Source organism: Hyla sarda, chromosome 5 (genome assembly GCF_029499605.1).
Source record: "Hyla sarda isolate aHylSar1 chromosome 5, aHylSar1.hap1, whole genome shotgun sequence".
NCBI lineage: Eukaryota > Metazoa > Chordata > Amphibia > Anura > Hylidae > Hyla > Hyla sarda.
Window position 1 is genome coordinate 307,471,474 of NC_079193.1, and position 18,055 is coordinate 307,489,528.

Below are 18,055 nucleotides of genomic sequence, written 5' to 3' on the forward strand. Positions count from 1 at the left end.
TCAAAACCAACTTAAAAAGGAAGGCGCACCAAAGGGAAAGCTCTGTTCTTCTCATGATATTTTACTTTCTGGAGTGGAGAGGAAATGTGAGTTATTGCCGCACTGCGTGTAATAAGGATTTAATAGGTGATCTAAGTTATGATACGGTCATTCTCCAGGACTCAGCCTATTAAATATACGATAGTACATAAATAGTCGACCTCCACCATTATCGTGACCTACACTTTGGCTGGTAGGGGTAACAAGAATACATTCCTTGAGACAGTTTTGATATATAATGCTTACTCATTCTGGCATCCACTGCTCATGAAGGGGCATGTCCCAGTCAAGCACTGAGCCCGCCCTCACTCACCATGCATTCACTTCCTCCCTGAGTCTGCTGTGCTGGATCTTTTTATCCAATCACTGCAGGCTGCTCTGTCTCTCTGCTTTCTCTGTTTTCAGACAGGAGTCTGATAGACAGGACAGGAGTGAGCGGGAATGTTAGTCCCGCCCTCACTTCCTGGAGTCTGTCTCATTCTGTGCTTCAGCTGGGACAAAGATGATGCTGCAGGATTATGTTCTAGATGGTATGGCCATGATTTCTATAAAAAGGACATCATTTTCTTTTATGAAGTATATTAAAAAGGTTAATGTTTTGTCAAGATGTATAAAAAAAAAATTGATTCTGAGATGGACATTTACATATCTAAATAACATGTCAGTAATCCAGCAACGTATATGAGCCTGAAATCTTTCCATAATTTAGATTATGCAGCATGTATCATCTCAACACATTATACAAACTGTATTCTTTAATTGAAATAAATATTAATCTACAAATCTGTACATTCCCCTGACATATTATATTTCCCAGGTAAGTTCCTCACTTATCATAGAGCTGGTTACTATTTTATGAGATTCTATGGTGGTTGCTGCAGATTTAAAGGGGCACTCCGGTGGAAAACGTGTTTTTTTTTTTTTTTTTTAAATCAACTGGTGCCAGAAAGTTAAACAGATCTGTAAATTACTTCTATTAAAAAAAAATCTTAATCCTTCCAGTACTTATTAGCTTCTGAATACTCTAGAAGAAATTATTTTCTTTTTGGAACACAGAGCTCTCTGCTGACATCACGACCACAGTGCTCTCTGCTGACATCTCTGTCCATTTTAGGAACTGTCCAGAGTAGGAGAAAATCCCCATAGCAGAGAGCTCTGTGTTCCAAAAAGAAAATAATTTCCTCTGTAGTATTTAGCAGCTAATAAGTACTGAAATAATTAAGATTTTTTTAATAGAAGTAATTTACAAATCTGTTTAACTTTCTGGCACCAGTTGATTTAAAAAAAAAAATAAAAAAATAAAGTACCCCTTTAAGCATGACTGAAATAGACTGGAGTCTTACACAGGAGCTTGCATTATTATGAAATGACATGAGCGCGGGGGATCCCACATTATTATTGAATTAACCAGCTCAGCTTCTTTTTTTGGAATAGGCAAAGGTAGTGAAATGTTAAAAGGACCATATCACAAGTAAGAGACCTAATTGTTTGGAGGTACATGTAATTTCTTATGAAATAACTCCATAAAATATTCAAAGGAACATTTCTTTCATCTCTTCTCCTGCAGCTTGTATTCTTTATTTGCCCAGAATGACATTAACTGCGAATGAGCAATGAAATAATGACCCCATTTCACCAAAATTAAGAAGAAAACGTTCAATGCATAGGTTTTTATGGCCTCTCTCTTAAATTCTCAAATCCTCAGGGAAAAAAAAGTCTAGCCCATTCTTAGAAATGATTACTATGCATACGATATTTTAATGTATTTCTCTGAAATATGTTCGTTGTTTAAAGACGAAAATCCTTAGAATTTGCTCCCGAAATAGAACGGACCTCATAACTCTCTAAAGAACTTGAAGCTTTTTAGGACCTAGCTGGGAATTTATCTGGAACCATGTCAACATTTAATGTGCTACCAAGTGTACTCAAAGGGGTCCTCCTCCCCTAGGCATCTTATCGCCTATTCAAAGGATAGGGAATAAGATGTCTGATCACAGGGTCTGAAGGGCCTGCTCCCCTGCGTTCTGAACATGTATGTTCAGAAAGCCGGCTGTGCTTGACTGCACTCCGTGCATGCGGATCATGGAGTGCCGAATCTGAGATCGCAAGGTGTCCCAACAGCTAGACCCCCTGTGATCAGACATCTTATAACCTATCCTTTGAATAGGGGATAAGATGTCTAGTTGATAGAGGTCTAATTGATAGGGGTCTGACCACTGTGACCCCCACCAATCATCAGAGCAGGGGTTCCATGTTCTTTTGTTGAATGGAGAGGCGGTCGAACAGTACTGACCTTAGAGAACCATTTGGCCATCACCAATCTTACCAGCTCGACCCATACTGTCTGCTAGAAGATAGACAAGTACTCTATTACCAGACCATACTAGTGACTACTAATTACTGAAGTGCTTTCTGTTAGTGAATTGATGCCAATGATATTTGACTAGAGAACCTTTTTTAATTTAGTCCAGTTAAAGTGTAGCTAATTTTATACAGAGAGTGTGGCAGCTATTTAAGTTTATTTATTTCTCTTTGGGACCTGTCAATATCCATTCATTCAAGATTGAGACTTGTATGTTCACAGTCGGTCACACGATGTCTGGAAGAAAAATTTACTATTCACTGTGAATGTAGTAGCTCCAAGAAATTACATGACATGCCACCGAACCTCCAATATGTCTTGTAAAGTCTTATTGTGGGTAGGGTAAGCTTTGTTCACATGTCATGGAATTCTGGATGGAGATTCCACAGCAGCAGAGTCCCATTCATTTCAATGGGATTCTGCTGCACTGTGCACATGGCAGAATTTCCACGCCAGATGTTTCTGGCGCAGAAATTCTGATTCCAGTGTCAGCAAGAAGAATGGACACGTCCATTATTTCTGCAGACGCCACACAGAATGCATTGCTGTCTATGTGATAGCGCCTTCCTGTGCGGTCTTAGCCCTGACACATGTTAAGCATGGAGATTTTCTGTCCGGACATAGCCTAAGTACATAGATCAACACTTGTGTCTAGCTTGCATCCAGATAAAAGGTTTATTGAAAAGAAAAGGCCTATTTTACACAATATGCATCTCATTGCGCATTTTTGGTCCTCTATAGCCTCTTTCTGTAATGTTCTACCTAAAGAAACACATTCCAGCTGAAATCAATACAAAATATACAATTGAATGAATTTACATAATAAACTGAATATTTCATTAACACATACAAAAAAAACTGGAAACAAAGATGCTAGGGAGTCCCTGTGCCCAACAAGTACAATTATGTAAACATGTTACTCAAGCATATTACATTATCAAGGCAAGTAAACATAGACACCGTATTCAAAACAATATTAAAGTGGAAGTGCAAAGCGATTAAATAGAATACAAGAAAGTGCAAATGTAATACACACCTTAATGGAGCAACAGAGACTTGACCCTGCACTCACCCCTACGCTCCCTTTCCCTTTGAGCTGAGCTAGACTGTTAAGTCATAAGGCATGATGCTAAATATTGTGCTGAATATATCTGCTCCCTTTGCAAGCTGCTGAGCAGAGCCGACACAATGTAGAGTTCAGTGCAGATAGCTGAGGGTGTGTGTGCGGTCTCAGTCAATCACAACCCATCTTACACTGAACTGCTCTCGGCTGTGTGAAGCAGAGTGAGGGAGGAAGTTCTCCCCTGCAGGGCTTAAGATCATGTCATGCTTGCTGGGGAACGCCCCTTCCCTAGGTATATCTGTGGACCAGTGGGGTCTCAGCACTGAGACCCCAAACGATCAAAATTTTGATATTTCTGTTCTGTGTCAAAAGTTTTTTTTAAGTGACGGTAAGAGTCATTTTTACAAATTCCATTTTACTACTAGGACTATATGGCGCCTAAATCTATTGGGTATTGTTCACCAGATTAGGGTGGGTCACCTAAGCAATCATTTTATCTATTTATGACATTGTAAGTACATAGCAAGAAACAAGGGTTAATATTTGTGCCTGTATTTTATCTTTAAAAGCAAATTACAAAGATCAGTGCCAGGAGGTCCACCAGCACAGTGACTCATAAGTGAAGTCTCATTCGACACCTCTCCCGGCACTGCAGATGTAATGTGCCATTTTGTGTGCAGCTTCACAAAAGAAAAGCTTCCTTGTTACACTTACACCATTCATTACGACAGGTTGTCATGGCATTTGCTTTGTTCTTTCCTCTAACCCCCATCAATTGTGCTGCCTGCTTCAATAGTCCATTTTCATTTTGTGGGTTACATTGTGTGACATTCAGCACAATTCACCCTAGAAAGAAAGGCATTTGGAAATGTCATGCCGTCTATTTTTAGCAGAGCAGTATCATGATGCACAGTTGCCGGCCACATTTAAATGAAACATATCTCCGTTTATCTCTACTTGTTTGTTGTCTAGTTTGCATTTCTTTTAGTTTTATTATTTTTAAAGAGAACCTCTCATGATCTTGTTAAATGTTATAATCCTCCCAGTTCACTGCCCCCATCATGATAAACCACCCCCTGCCTTTATTATTATTATTATTATTATTATTATTATTATTATTATTATTATGTTTTTGTTTTCTACCTTGATATTACTCTGTATTTTCTGCTCAGTCAGATACACAGAGTGGGAAGGGGCGTTACCCAGCAGGCGTGACATCATCTGAAGCCATACAGGGGAGAACTTCCTCCCTCACTCTGCTACACACGGCCCAGAACAGTTCAGTGTGTGAGATGAGCTATGATTGGATAAGCTGCACACACACACCCCTCAGTATTTCCTGATTTTGGACTTCTGCCAGGCCAGCAGGAGTCCAAAGTCTGTGCAAGAGATGGGAGAAAATGTTCTCTGGACAAGTAGGGAGACACCTAGTGGCAGATTTTTTAAAGAGAAATAAAACATAGAAAACTTCATTTTTTTAAACAAAGTACTTTAGAAAGATTTAACCATAAGGAGTGCAATAGTTTTAATGAGAGTGCCCATTTAATAGAACTGTGTATTATTGTGGCAGCAGGGAAGTATTTGAGATGGCACAACAATATAGGACTAAGCTTTAAGCGTTGGTTCACCAACCATTGTATATTAGGGAATACAAGTGGTCCCTCAACATACGATGGTAATCCGTTCCAAACGGACCATCGTTTGTTGAAACCATCGTATGTTGAAGGATCCGTGCAATGTAAAGTATAGGACAGTGGTCTACAACCTGGGGACCTCCAGATGTTGCAAAACTACAACACCCAGCATGCCCGGACAGCCGTTGGCTGTCCGGGCATGCTGGGTGTTGTAGTTTTGCAACATCTAGAGGTCTGCAGGTGGTAGACCACTGTTAGAGGAAGTTGTACTCACCTGTCCCCGCCGCTCGGAACCGTCACCGCTGCCCTGGATGTCGCCGTCCATCGCTGTCGCCGCGTCCTCGGGGTGTCCCTGACGCTCCGGCAAGGCCTCTGCTTCCCCATCATCCGCATTCTCCGACGCTGCCATCACGTCGCTATGCACGCCGCTCCTATTGGATGACGGGACGGTGTGCGCAGCGACGTGATGACGTCGATGGAGAGCGCCGACGATGCAGGGGATCCCGAAGAGGCCGAGCCGGAGCCCCGAGGACAGGTAAGAGACATCACTGGAGCTCATGGGGCACCGTAAACGGCTATCCGGTGGCAGCTGAAGCAGTCAGCACTGCCGGATATCCGTTTATGTGATGGCCCCGACATAAAAAAACATCGTATGTTGATGCCGCCTTCAACATGCGATGGCCTCTGAGAGGCCATCGCAGGTTGAAATTATCATATATCGGGGCCATCGTAGGTCAGGGCGTCACTGTATATGGAAACGTACTAAATATTTCCCTTTATTAGCTATAGTAATGCAACCATAAGCCATCACAAATATTTGTGGTACCTACAACTTCAGGCCAACAATAGGCTCAATATAGGGATATGTCGGCACTTCCGTGGATTCTGCAACAGAAGTAGGGTAAAGCCACAGGTAGAAGAAAGGTGATACCCGGCACTCACCAGTAATGCACAGTGAAGATTTATTATGCCATAATGTGGTACAAGGATGCGTTTTGGCGTGGGAGCCTTTCTCAGCTGTCTGCGGAAGGCTCCCATGCCGAAACGTGTCCATGTACTACACTATGGCATAATGAATTTTCACTGTGCATTACTGGTGAGTGTTGGGTATCCTCTTTCTTCTAATAATAGACAGGGGCTGTTTTATGGCAGTCAGTTGCCTGGGCTGAATTCCAATACACTGCCGTTGTAATGTGAAATTGTTCACATCCCTAAATATGTATTAAAGGGATGACATTCCAATGATCGCAATATTCAAGGGTTTGGTTATTTATGCGAAACAGAGTAAAGCGTTGAACACCCGAGCATATGTACTGTAGCTCATAACACAGTGTGCTAAAACTCACTGCCAACATTGGTGCTTCTAAGGTTTCATTTCATATATATAGGTTTGTTCTAGAAGCAAGAAGTCCAGTTCTTTCAGAGGAGAACTTAGTAACATATAAAACAGCAATAAAAAAAAAAAAATTGTGTTCATTGTACAGTTTTGAATATAAAGCTCCTAAATGAAGCTTAATGCAGCCACTACTGCATGGGAACAGACTATAACAATTGTGTATGTAGTCTTACCCTATGGTTAATGAGGTTTTTCAGTTTGTCAAAGAACATAGGGCTTGAAAATTAAAGGGGTTATCCAGGAAAAAACTTTTTTTTATATATCAACTGGCTCCAGAAAGTTAAACAGATTTGTAAATTACTTCTATTAAAAAATCTTAATCCTTTCAGTACTTATGAGCTTCTGAAGTTAAGGTTGTTCTTTTCTGTCTAAGTGATCTCTGATGACACCTGTCTCGGGAACCGCCCAGTTTAGAAGCAAATTCCCATAGCAAACATCTTCTAAACTGGGCGTTTCCCGAGACAGGTGTCATCAGAGAGCACTTAGACAGAAAAGAACAACCTAAACTTCAGAAGCTCATAAGTACTGAAAGGATTAAGATTTTTTAATAGAACTAATTTACAAATCTGTTTAACTTTCTGAAGCCTGTTGATATGTATAAAAAAAAAGTTTTTTCCTGGATAACCTCTTTAAAACAATGCAGAAATCAGACAACAGCATTACACAACCTTTCAGATGCACAGATACCTATATCTACAAACCAACCAAGACTTAAAAGGGGTACTGGCTTTAGAAAGTTAAACACATTTTTAATTACTTCTATTAAAAAAAATCTTAATCCTTTCAGTACTTATCAGCTGCTGTATGCTTCACAGTAAGTTGTATTTCTTTCTGGAATTCCTTTCAGTCTGACCCCATTGCTCTCTGCTGACACCTCTGTCCATGTCAGGAACTGTCCAGAGTAGGAGCAAATCCCCCATAGCAAACCTATCCTGCTCCGGAAAGTTCCTGACACGGACAGAGGTGTCAGCAGAGAGCACTGTGGTCAGACAGAAAAGAAATTCAAAAAGAAAAAGAACTTCCTCTGCAGTATACAGGAGCTGTTCTGGAAGGGTTAAGATTTTTTAACGGAAGTCATTTACAAATCTGTTTAAAGGGGTACTCCGGTGGAATTTTTTTTTTTTAAATCAACTGGTGCCAGAAAGTTAAACAGATTTGGAAATTACTTCTATTAAAAAATCTTAATCCTTCCAGTACTTATTAGCTGCTGAATACTACAGAGGAAATTCTTTTCTTTTTGGAACACAGAGCTGTCTGCTGAATCACAAGCACAGAGCTCTCTGACATCATGACCACAGTGCTCTCTGCTGACATCTCTGTCCATTTTAAAAACTGTCAAGCGTAGGAGAAAATCCCCATAACAAACATATGCTGCTCTGGCCAGTTCCTAAAATGGACAGAGATGTCAGCAGAGAGCATTGTGCTCGTGATGTCAGCAGAGAGCTCTGTGTTCCAAAAAGAAAAAAATTTCTCTGTAGTATTCAGCAGCTAATAAGTACTGGAAGGATTAAGATTTTTTTTTTAATAGAAATAATTTACAAATCTTTCAATAAAGAAAAACGTAGGTGCACTCACCGTTCAGCGGAGACTACTGCATGTCGGGGTCCGGTACACGGGGAGCTGGATCTCAGCGAAGGCGCAGGGAGTGTGGTGCTCGGAGGCTACGCCGGGAGTTTCGCACGTAAGTGCGTGCTTCTTCCGGAGGCCGGAAGAAGCACGCACTTATGTGCGAAACTGCCGGCGTAGCCTCCGAGTGCCACACTCCCTTCGCTGAGATCCAGCTCCCCGTGTACCGGACCCCGGCATGCAGTAGTCTCCGCTGAGTTGTGAGTGCACCTACGTTTTTCTTTATTAAATCTTTCTGATACTTCATGCTTGTGTGTGTGCACCCCGCAGGAGATATGAAAATAGGTACCGGGGTTTGACTGCAATCCAGTCCAGGTGATATATGCCCTTAGAGTGCTCTCCCCTTTCTTGTCTTTACATATTTAATTTACAAATCTGTTTAACTTTCTGGCAACAGTTGATTTAAATTTTAAAAAAAAGTTGTTTTCCACCATAGGTTTTGCCAGACAATGAAAAAAATATTGTGCATTTAAAGGGGTATTCCAGGCAAAAACTTTTTTATATATATCAACTGGCTCCGGAAAGTTAAACAGATTTGTAAATTACTTCTATTAAAAAATCTTAATCCTTCCAATAGTTAATAGCTTCTGAAGTTGAGTTGCTGTTTTCTGTCTAACTGCTCTCTGATGACTCACGTCCCGGGAGCTGTGCAGTTCCTATGGGAATATTTTCCCATCATGCAAGGGATATTCTCCCATCATGCACAGCTCCCGGGACGTGACATCATCATTGAGCAGTTAGACAGAAAACTTCAGAAGCTAATAACTATTGGAAGGATTAAGATTTTTTAATAGAAGTAATTTACAAATCTGTTTAACTTTCCAGAGCCAGTGGATATATAAAAAAAAAAGTTTTTGCCTGGAATACCCCTTTAATACTTCTTTTATTCCATAGGCTCTTTTGTTTTCTCTTCTCATATCCTTTAACAAGGGAAACCTATTGTATAAAAAAACCAAAAAAACTGAAGTATGGTATATTAAAGAGAAGTTAGCACATGATATTACTCCCACGCATTACCTAAAGATATGTTCACAATGCCATTAGTGCTCCTTACAATAGTATAAATAGCCTATGGAGAGCTCGGGGCTTTCGATAGCTATGTTGAACCGGTGACTGCTATTAAACGGTTATGCCATAGGGAGGATCAGCTTCATAGATCAGTGCCAGACACAGAGGAATGGGATGCCGCAGATTCAGAGAGGCAATGTCCAAAACTTTCCAGGGATGTTCCTAATATTTTCTATAAATAGATGGTCCCTGCTAAACATCTATTAAGGAATGTGTCATGCCAAGTGTTCCATATACTGGGATTGGAGTGCCTATTTATCTATTGCTACACCCGTACATTAAACAGATGTAGAACTGCATAGTAAATATCATATATTTACTATTCAAGTCTAAATATTATAGTAAATATTAAACCCATGTAAAGACAAGACCTCAGCACTTCAAGGCAACAATCCTAACCACAATGCTTTACATACAGGGGGCAAGCACCAGGGCTCAAGTCCTGCAGGAACGCACGGGAACTGAGTTCCTGCACTTTTTCCAATGCAGGAACGCTGTTCCCATTAGCAGGAGTCCTGCAGGACCAGCCCTTGAGTGGAAATCTTGGGTGAGTTCCCATACTTTTTTCCCCAGGACTTGACCCCTGGCAAGCACCATACCCAACCAAACCATGTTCTCAAATCCACGGGCATCATATTATAGGGCAGGAGGAGCTGAGCAGGTTGATATATACTTTTTGTGGAAAAAGTTCCAGAACTACTTATCATTTCTTTATGTAAATATCTGCTCATTCTGGGCTAAGTAGTCAAGTGGGCGGTCCTACTCAGTGATTGACAGCTATCTGTGTATATACATAGTGAATATACATAGCACTGTCAATCACTTAGCACAGTGGTCTCAAACTGTGGACCTCCAGATGTTGCAAAACTTCAACTCCCAGCATGCTGGGAGTTGAAGTTTTGCAACATCTGGAGGGCTACAGTTTGAGATCACAGTGTTTTCTGAAAAAGTCCTGTATGTGCAGATCAAATGCCAAAATTTAGGATTACAATGTGTTTACAATGTAACAGGTTTCCTTTAAAGGGGTATTCCAGGAAAAAAACTTTTTTATATATATCAACTGGCTCCAGAAAGTTAAGCAGATTTGTAAATTACTTCTATTAAAAAATATTAATCCTTTCAATAATTATCAGCTGCTGAAGTTGAGTTGTTGTTTTCTGTCTGACAACAGTGCTCTCTGCTGACATCTCTGCTCGTCTCGGGAACTGCACAGAGTAGAAGAGGTTTGCTATGGGGATTTGCTTCTACTCTGGACAGTTCCCGAGACAGGTGTCATCAGAGAGCACTTAGACAGAAAAGAACAACTCAACTTCATCAGCTCATAGGTACTGAAAGTATTAAGATTTTTTAATAGAAGTTGAGATATATATATATATATATATATATATATATATATATATATATGTGTGTTTTTTTTCCTGGATAACCCCTTTAAGCTTTAAAGTTCCTATACTCACTTTTAAGTTCAGTCTCTATAGGGGAGATTTATGAAAACTTGTCCAGAGAAAAAGTTGCCCAGTTGCCCATAGCAACCAATCAGGCCGCTTCTTTAATTTTTAACAAGGCCTCTGTAAAGTGAAAGAAGCAAGCTGATTGGTTGCTATGGGCATCTGGGCAACTTTTCCTTTGTCTAATTATCTTGATATGTTAAAGAGCTAAAACATGTATTCACTTTTCACAGGGTAGGAGATAACATTCTGATCACCCATATAGAGTGAGTGGACCACCGGATATGTACACTTGATGCTCTCCACTCACTCCAGGGTGCATTTTCCCATAATTTTTGAGACATGAGGGATCCCAGCAGTTGGGACCCCATTTATCAGCGTGTTACCCCTATCCTGTGTAAAGTTGATGACTATTTGACAATTGAATATCCATTTAAAGGAGATCTGCAGCCATAGGTCACTTATCCCTTGTCCGCATGATAGGGGATAAGTGTCTGATCCTGGTGATCCTGAGGGGTCTGAAGGCTGGGTCCCCCGCTATCTCCTGTACGGGGCCCCGGAGGCAGGAGGCATGTTGGCCGTGGCACGATGCCACGGCCAACACCCCCCCTCCATGTATCTCTGTAGGAGAGGTGGAGATGCAGCGTTTGTGCATCCCTGCCTCTTCCATAGAGCGGTATGGAAGGGGCGTGTTGTCGACCTTAGTGAGGTCGATGATGCGCATTAACCGTGCAGAGCTGTGGTAATGCCGGGTCCCCGTACAGGAGATCACTGAGACGCGGATAGGGGATAAGTGTCTTCGGCCGCAGTACTCCTTTAATGGGGGGGGAGTCTTCATCTGGTATTTGGGGAGTTATGGTACATAATTTTGGCTATGTGCAGCCAACGCAAAGGGAAAAGTGCAGATAAGATGTAATGTAGTTTTTGTCTTCAGAAAGTCATGAATAAGGAGGTCAAAATCCAAAGTTCTAAAACTTGATATAAAAAAATACTGTATGTCTTTCTATAAATAACAGTTCTGATAGCGTATAATTGATTTAAGGCTTTCTTCCTCTGCATCAGCATAGAACATTTACAATGCGGACACTTTATAGCAGGTGTCTTTTTTCAGGTTCAATAAACATGTCAGTGTTACTCGTCCGTACAATTTATGTACATAAAGCAACTCGCTGTCTGCTGCTTTTGCTCCGAGCTGTAGTGCTGTCATTTTCTTCTAGGCCGGACTGTCTCTCTTTATTACTGACTTCCCAGAGCACTAAATGTCGGCAGCGGTTTTCCTCAGTATCTGAAACTCTTCAGCAGATGATGTAGATATAACTTACTTGACGATCCATGAAGAGGTTAAAAATTTAAATGTCCTCAATAGGTTACAGCGTCTTTCTATTTGTTGTTTTATAATAAGAATCACAAGGCAACTTATATATTTACTATGAATGAAACCGGGCAGCACATGAGCCCAAGACAACAAGCGATAATCACATCTCTGAGAAATGTCCCCAACCATCGTGGTTGTCACATCCACTGTAATGTGAGAAATTTCACCCAGTGTCGTGTTGTAAAGTATCTTGATCCCTACTTTTTCCCCAAATAAAATGTTTAAATGCGTGACTAGTCTGGCCTATCATAGAATTGTACTGTACTAAAATACTGTAGGTAGCCCATTCAGAAGAGAATTGTAAAGCATCACTTTATAGACAGGGTGGATGATCAGTCATATAATGGCGGACCTATCGTTCAGCCAAGTTACCGAATTTAGAAAGTCGTGTTCTATTCTAAATTTAAACATCATTATACAATAGGACTACTGCCTTTTTGAAGACACAGGAGACACCTTTTCTCACTTTTGGGAGTGTTTCGCTCCAGGTTTTTTGTGGAGGTTTTCTATAGCAGAAATATTGCAGCAGAAAATGTGCAGCAGATTACGTAGACTTCAATAGAAATTCCGTAAAAGAAAATTCATCACAAGAAAACTGCCGCAAATAAAACCCACAGCAGGAAACTTTTAAAAGATCCGCCCCTAAAGGGCTATTCCTAACTTAAAGGGGTATCCACAGGATAGGGGATTAGTAGCTTATCGTGGGGGGTCCGACCGCTGGGACCCCCGTGTTCTCTGCGATCCTGTCTCGGGCAGTGAGGAGCGTGTGTCATCTACCACTAGATGGAACGCGGTCCATTCATTTGAATGGGAGTGCCAATGATTGCCGGGTGCTGGACTCGGGTCTCTTCAGAGCTTCCATAGAAATCAATGGATAGGGGGTAAGTTCATTTCTGCTGCAGTACCCCTTTAAAAAGTTAACCCCTATCGACAGGATAGATAATTACAAGCTAATCTCGGGGGTCTGTCCACCGGGACCCTTATTTCCTATCCCATGCATACAGGATAACTTTTTGAATTGACGAAGAGCCAAGTCCTTCAAAAGCTTCTCTGTGCAGTAGTTCATATATTTTGACGTCCTGATGCCACCTTACGATCACAAATTAGAAATTATTAAGCACAATTAACCCAAGGAGGGTGAGGGGTCCTCTAAACTGAACAACACAAAACCCCAGGGCCAAAGCCCAGAGTCACTAACACCCCATCTATAACCTCTTGACAATGTCGTTGTTACGGTGAAACATGTCGAAGAGGGCATGACAGGTTGTATTTTAACATACACTGCTCAAGGGAACACTAAGGTAACACATCCTAGATCTGAATGAATGAACTAATCGTATGAAATACTTTCGTCTTTACATAGTTGAATGTGCTGACAACAAAATCACACAAAAATTATCAATGGAAATCACATTTACCAACCCATGGAGGTCTGGATATGGAGTCCCACTCAAAATCAAAGTGGAAAACCACATTACAGGCTGATCCAACTTTGATGTAATGTCCTTAACCTTAAGGACCAGGCCATTTTACACCTTAGGACCAGAGCGTTTTTTGAACATCTGATCACCGTCACTTTAAACATGAATAAATCTGGGATGCTTTTAGTTATCATTCTGATTCTGAGATTGTTTTTTCGTGATATATTCTTCTTTATTTCGGTGGTAAATTTTCGGCGTTACTTGCATCCTTTTTTGGTGAAAAATCCCCAAATTTCATGAAAATTTAGAAAATTTTGCATTTTTCTAACTTTGAAGCTCTCTGCTTGTGGATGGATATTCACAATAAATTTTATTTTTCTTCACAAATTCAATATGTCCACATTATGTTGGCATCATAAAATGGACATATTTTTGCTTTTTGAAAAAATTTGAGGGCTTCAAAGTAAAGCAGCAATTTTCAAAAAATTTCATGAAAATTGCTAAATCTGAAGGGACAGATGTTACAGAACTACAACTCCCAGCATGCCTGGGCAGTCTAGGCATGCTGAGAGTTTGTTTGGCAACATCTGGAGGGCTACCGTTTGGGCACCACTGTAACAGTGGTCTCCAAACTGTGACCCTCCAGATGTTGCAAAACTACAACTCCCAGCATGCCCAGACAGCCTTTGGCTGTCTGGGCATGCTGGGAGTTGCAGTTTGGCTTTCCTAGTGGTTGCCACAGTAAAGATCACTTTACTTTCACTTTCAATTCCCCCCTCCCCCACAGTAGTTTCCCTACCTGACCCAGGATCCAGCAGTCTCCAGCAACGATCGGGGTCTCCAGGCATCTTCTCCTGCAGGTACCGACCTCCATCTTCTTCCCACGATCCCCTCGACATCCAGGGGTGGGCAGAACGGGGGGTTGCCATGGCAACCCACTGTCCTGCTCTGCCATTGGTCAGAATCAATTCTGACCAATGGCAGAGGATAGGAGGAAATCGCAGCATTGCGACTTCACTCCTACTCTTCAGGATGATCTGGGCTTTCACTGACAGGTCAGATCATCCCAATTTTCCGGGTGATCGGGTCACCAGAGACCCGATCAGCCCGGAATAGGAGAAAATCGCATGTCTGAATTGACATGCGATTTTCTGCGATCGCCGACATGGGGGGGTCCCGGCATTAGCACGGCATGCCTGCTGAAGGATTTCAGCAGGAATGCCGTTCCGATCTCTGCCCGGCGCGCGGCAGAGACCGGAGAAACACCAGGACGTTCTGGAATGTCCTTGGTCCTTAAAGCCCAGGGTGCGGGGACGTTCCAGAACGTCCTTGGTCCTTCAGAGTTTAAAACAAATCAAAATGAGGCTCAGTAGTGTTTGGCCTCCACATGCCCGTATGACCTCCCTACAATGCCTGGGCATGTTCCTGATCAGGTGGTGGATGATCTGCTGAGGGATGTCCTCCCAGACCTGGGCTAAAGCATCCGACAACTCCTGGACAGTCTGTGGTGCAACGTGGCATTGGTGGATGGAGCGAGACATGATTTCCCAGATGTGCTCAATCGGATTCAGGTCTGGGGGGAAACGGGCGGGCCAGTCCATAGCATCAATGCCTTCCTTTTGCGGGAACTGCTGACACACTCCAGTCACATGAGGTCTAGCATTGTCTTGCATTAGGAGGAACCAAGGGTCAACCGCACCAGCATATGGTCTCACAAGGGGTCTGAGGATCTCATCTCGGTACCTAATGGCAGTCAGGCTACCTCAGGCAAGCACATGGAGGACTGTGCATCCCCCCCCCCCCCCCCCCCCCAAGGAAATTCCACCCCACACCAATACTGACCCACCTCCAAACCGGTCATGCTGGAGGATGTTGCAGGCAGCAGAACGTTCTCCACAGCGTCTCCAGACTCTGTCACGTGCGCTCAGTGTGAACCTGATTTTACCTGTGAAGAGCACAGGGCACCAGTGGTGAATTTGCCAATCTTTGGCATTTGCCAGAGTACACAAACGTCCTGCACGGTGTTGGGCTGTAAGCACAACCCCCACCTGTGGACGTTGGGCCCTCATACCACCCTCATGGAATCCGTTTCTGACTGTTTGAGTGGACACATGCACATTTGTGGTCTGCTGGAGGTCATTTTGCAGGGCTCTGGCAGTCCTCCTCCTTGCACAAAAGTTAGCAGTCCTACTGCTGGGTTGTTGCCCTCCTACGGCCTCCTCCACGTCTCCTGGAAGCGCCTCCCTGCTCTGGACACTACGCTGACAGACACAGCAAACCTTTATGCCACAGCTCGCATTGATGTGCCATCCTGGATGAGCTGCACTCCCTGAGCCATTTGTGTGGGTCGTAGACTCCGTCTCATGCTAAGCACCGCCAGCATTCAAAAGTGACCAAAACATCTGCCAGGAAGCATAAGAACTGAGAAGTGGTCTGTGGTCACCCCCTGAAAAAGCATTGTTTAGATGAGAAACAGTCTGTTGTCTGTTACCCTCCTCTGCACGCACCCCCGCTATCCTGCTGTGTCTTGCTTAGTTTGGAGTGCTGTTAACCTTGTTATGCGTGGATACCAATAAAGATTCCAGTTACGACCAGCCTTTTCAAGAGTGTGGTGAGTGCATTTTTCTATTCTCCGTGATTTCATTTACAAATCTGTTTCACTTTCTGAAGCCAGTGGAAAAATTTTTTTTTTCCTTGAATACCCCTTCAAGAAGAAGTTCACTTATTGTATGTTTCAGTTTTCTGAGTATTATAATGAATATTGCAACCCTGCTATAGAATACTACTAAAAGGGGCCAATCTTGAGGACAGCTGATTGGGGTGGAGGATGTCAGAACCCCACCAAACTGATATTGGTGGCCTATCCTTAGCTGGAAAGCCCCTTTAAAGATTTTAACAGATTTGTAAATTACTTCTATTAAAAAAAATCCTACCAGTACTTATCAGCTGCTGAAGTGGAGTCATTCTTTTCTGTCTGACCACAGTGCTCTCTGCTGACACCTCTGTCTGTCTCAGGAACTGTCCAAAGCAGGAGAGGTTTGTTATGGGGATTTGCTCTTTGGTCAGACAAAAAAAACTCAACTTCTGCTGGAGTATCTGCAGCTGATAAGTACTGGAAGGGTTAAGATTTTTTAATAAAAGTAATTTACAAAACTGTTTAACTTTCTGGAGTCAGTTGATATATAAAAATAGTTTTTCACCGGTATACCCCTTTAATGGTTGTTAGCCTGAAGAGCTGCATCAGGTCAATTTCGCCATTGAAGCCATTGTAAACCATGGAATATATTTTATATACACAGTATAAATCCTTATACAATATGATACCATTGAAAAAAGAATTGCTGGCTTATCGCTAAAATATTAACCAAATAACTTTTAGAAACAATACCAAAAATATAGCCAAAAGTACATTTTTCTTTATCAGAAAATCAACATATATTTTCTTTCCTTTTGGATGTTAATTTTATATCAAAATATGGCAGAAACGACATCACAGATACAAGCACTGCTCTTAATAAGCATGCCTGATGTGCATAATAAAGAGGAAATTTATAAGTGGCTGTAAAACAACCACCAATGGGAACACATAACAATAGGGTGAGTGGTACATAAAGGAAGAACGAATATGTATGGAAAAATATACAGCATGTGCCAAAGCAAGTTACAAGTATCCATAGATAGACCGAACCCACACCTTTCAGTATACTTACAGCCAAACAGTGCCCAACTCAATGTTGATTCGCCACACGGGCTTCATCAGGGGGTGTGGCTTCATCAGGAAACACCTCTGGTATATATGTCAGTATACAGCCAATCAGTAAATGCAACAATAAGATGGACACCTCCCAAGACCAATGAAAATGCCCATAGACAATGTCATAGACAAGAGATGACTCAAGGCTACATGAACAGACAGACCAATCACCTCCCACCACCACAAGGGAAGGACACGCCCCCTTTCCCTGAGAGGATTTCTAACACTGTGAGCTAATGACAAGAGGTATTTTTATAATAAATATATGTGATAGAGGCATAAAAATGGTACTGAGTATTTTTTTTTTTTTGCATTTTGCAGGATCTGACAGCTATGCTTTAAAGGGGTACTCCGGGGGAAAACTTTTTTATTTATTTATTTTTTTTCTTAACCAACTGGTGCCAGAAAGTTAAACAGATTTGTAAATTAGAAAAGTAGAAGAAAACCGCACTCACCCTTAAGTTGTGCACCAAGACTTTATTCCGTGAGGACCATGGACATGAACACAAGATAGCAGGAAACCGGCAGGAACGCCAAGGGCACACACGTGTAGTTACAGCTGTTTCACAGGACTCAGCCCGCTTCGTCAGGGAGTCTGACGAAGCGGGCTGAGTCCCGTGAAACAGCTGTAACTACGTGTGTGTGTGCCCTTGGCGTTCCTGCCTGTTTCCTGCTATCTTGTGTTCATGTCCATGGTCCTCACGGAATAAAGTCTTGGTGCACAACTTAAGGGTGAGTGCGGTTTTCTTCTACTTTTCTAATTTACAAATCTGTTTAACTTTCTGGCACCAGTTGGTTAAGAAAAAAAATAAATAAATAAAAAAAGTTTTCCACCGGAGTACCCCTTTAATGCCACCTCATGTAACATG

At 42.0% G+C, this 18,055-nt stretch overlaps 1 protein-coding gene across 1 annotated transcript in view; it reads left to right on the forward strand.

The window, feature by feature from the left end:
* The window catches only part of KCNB2 (potassium voltage-gated channel subfamily B member 2), a 290,849-nt gene that overhangs the window by 146,952 nt on the left and 125,842 nt on the right, over positions 1 to 18,055 (forward strand). The gene's annotated exons all lie outside the window — the stretch shown is intronic.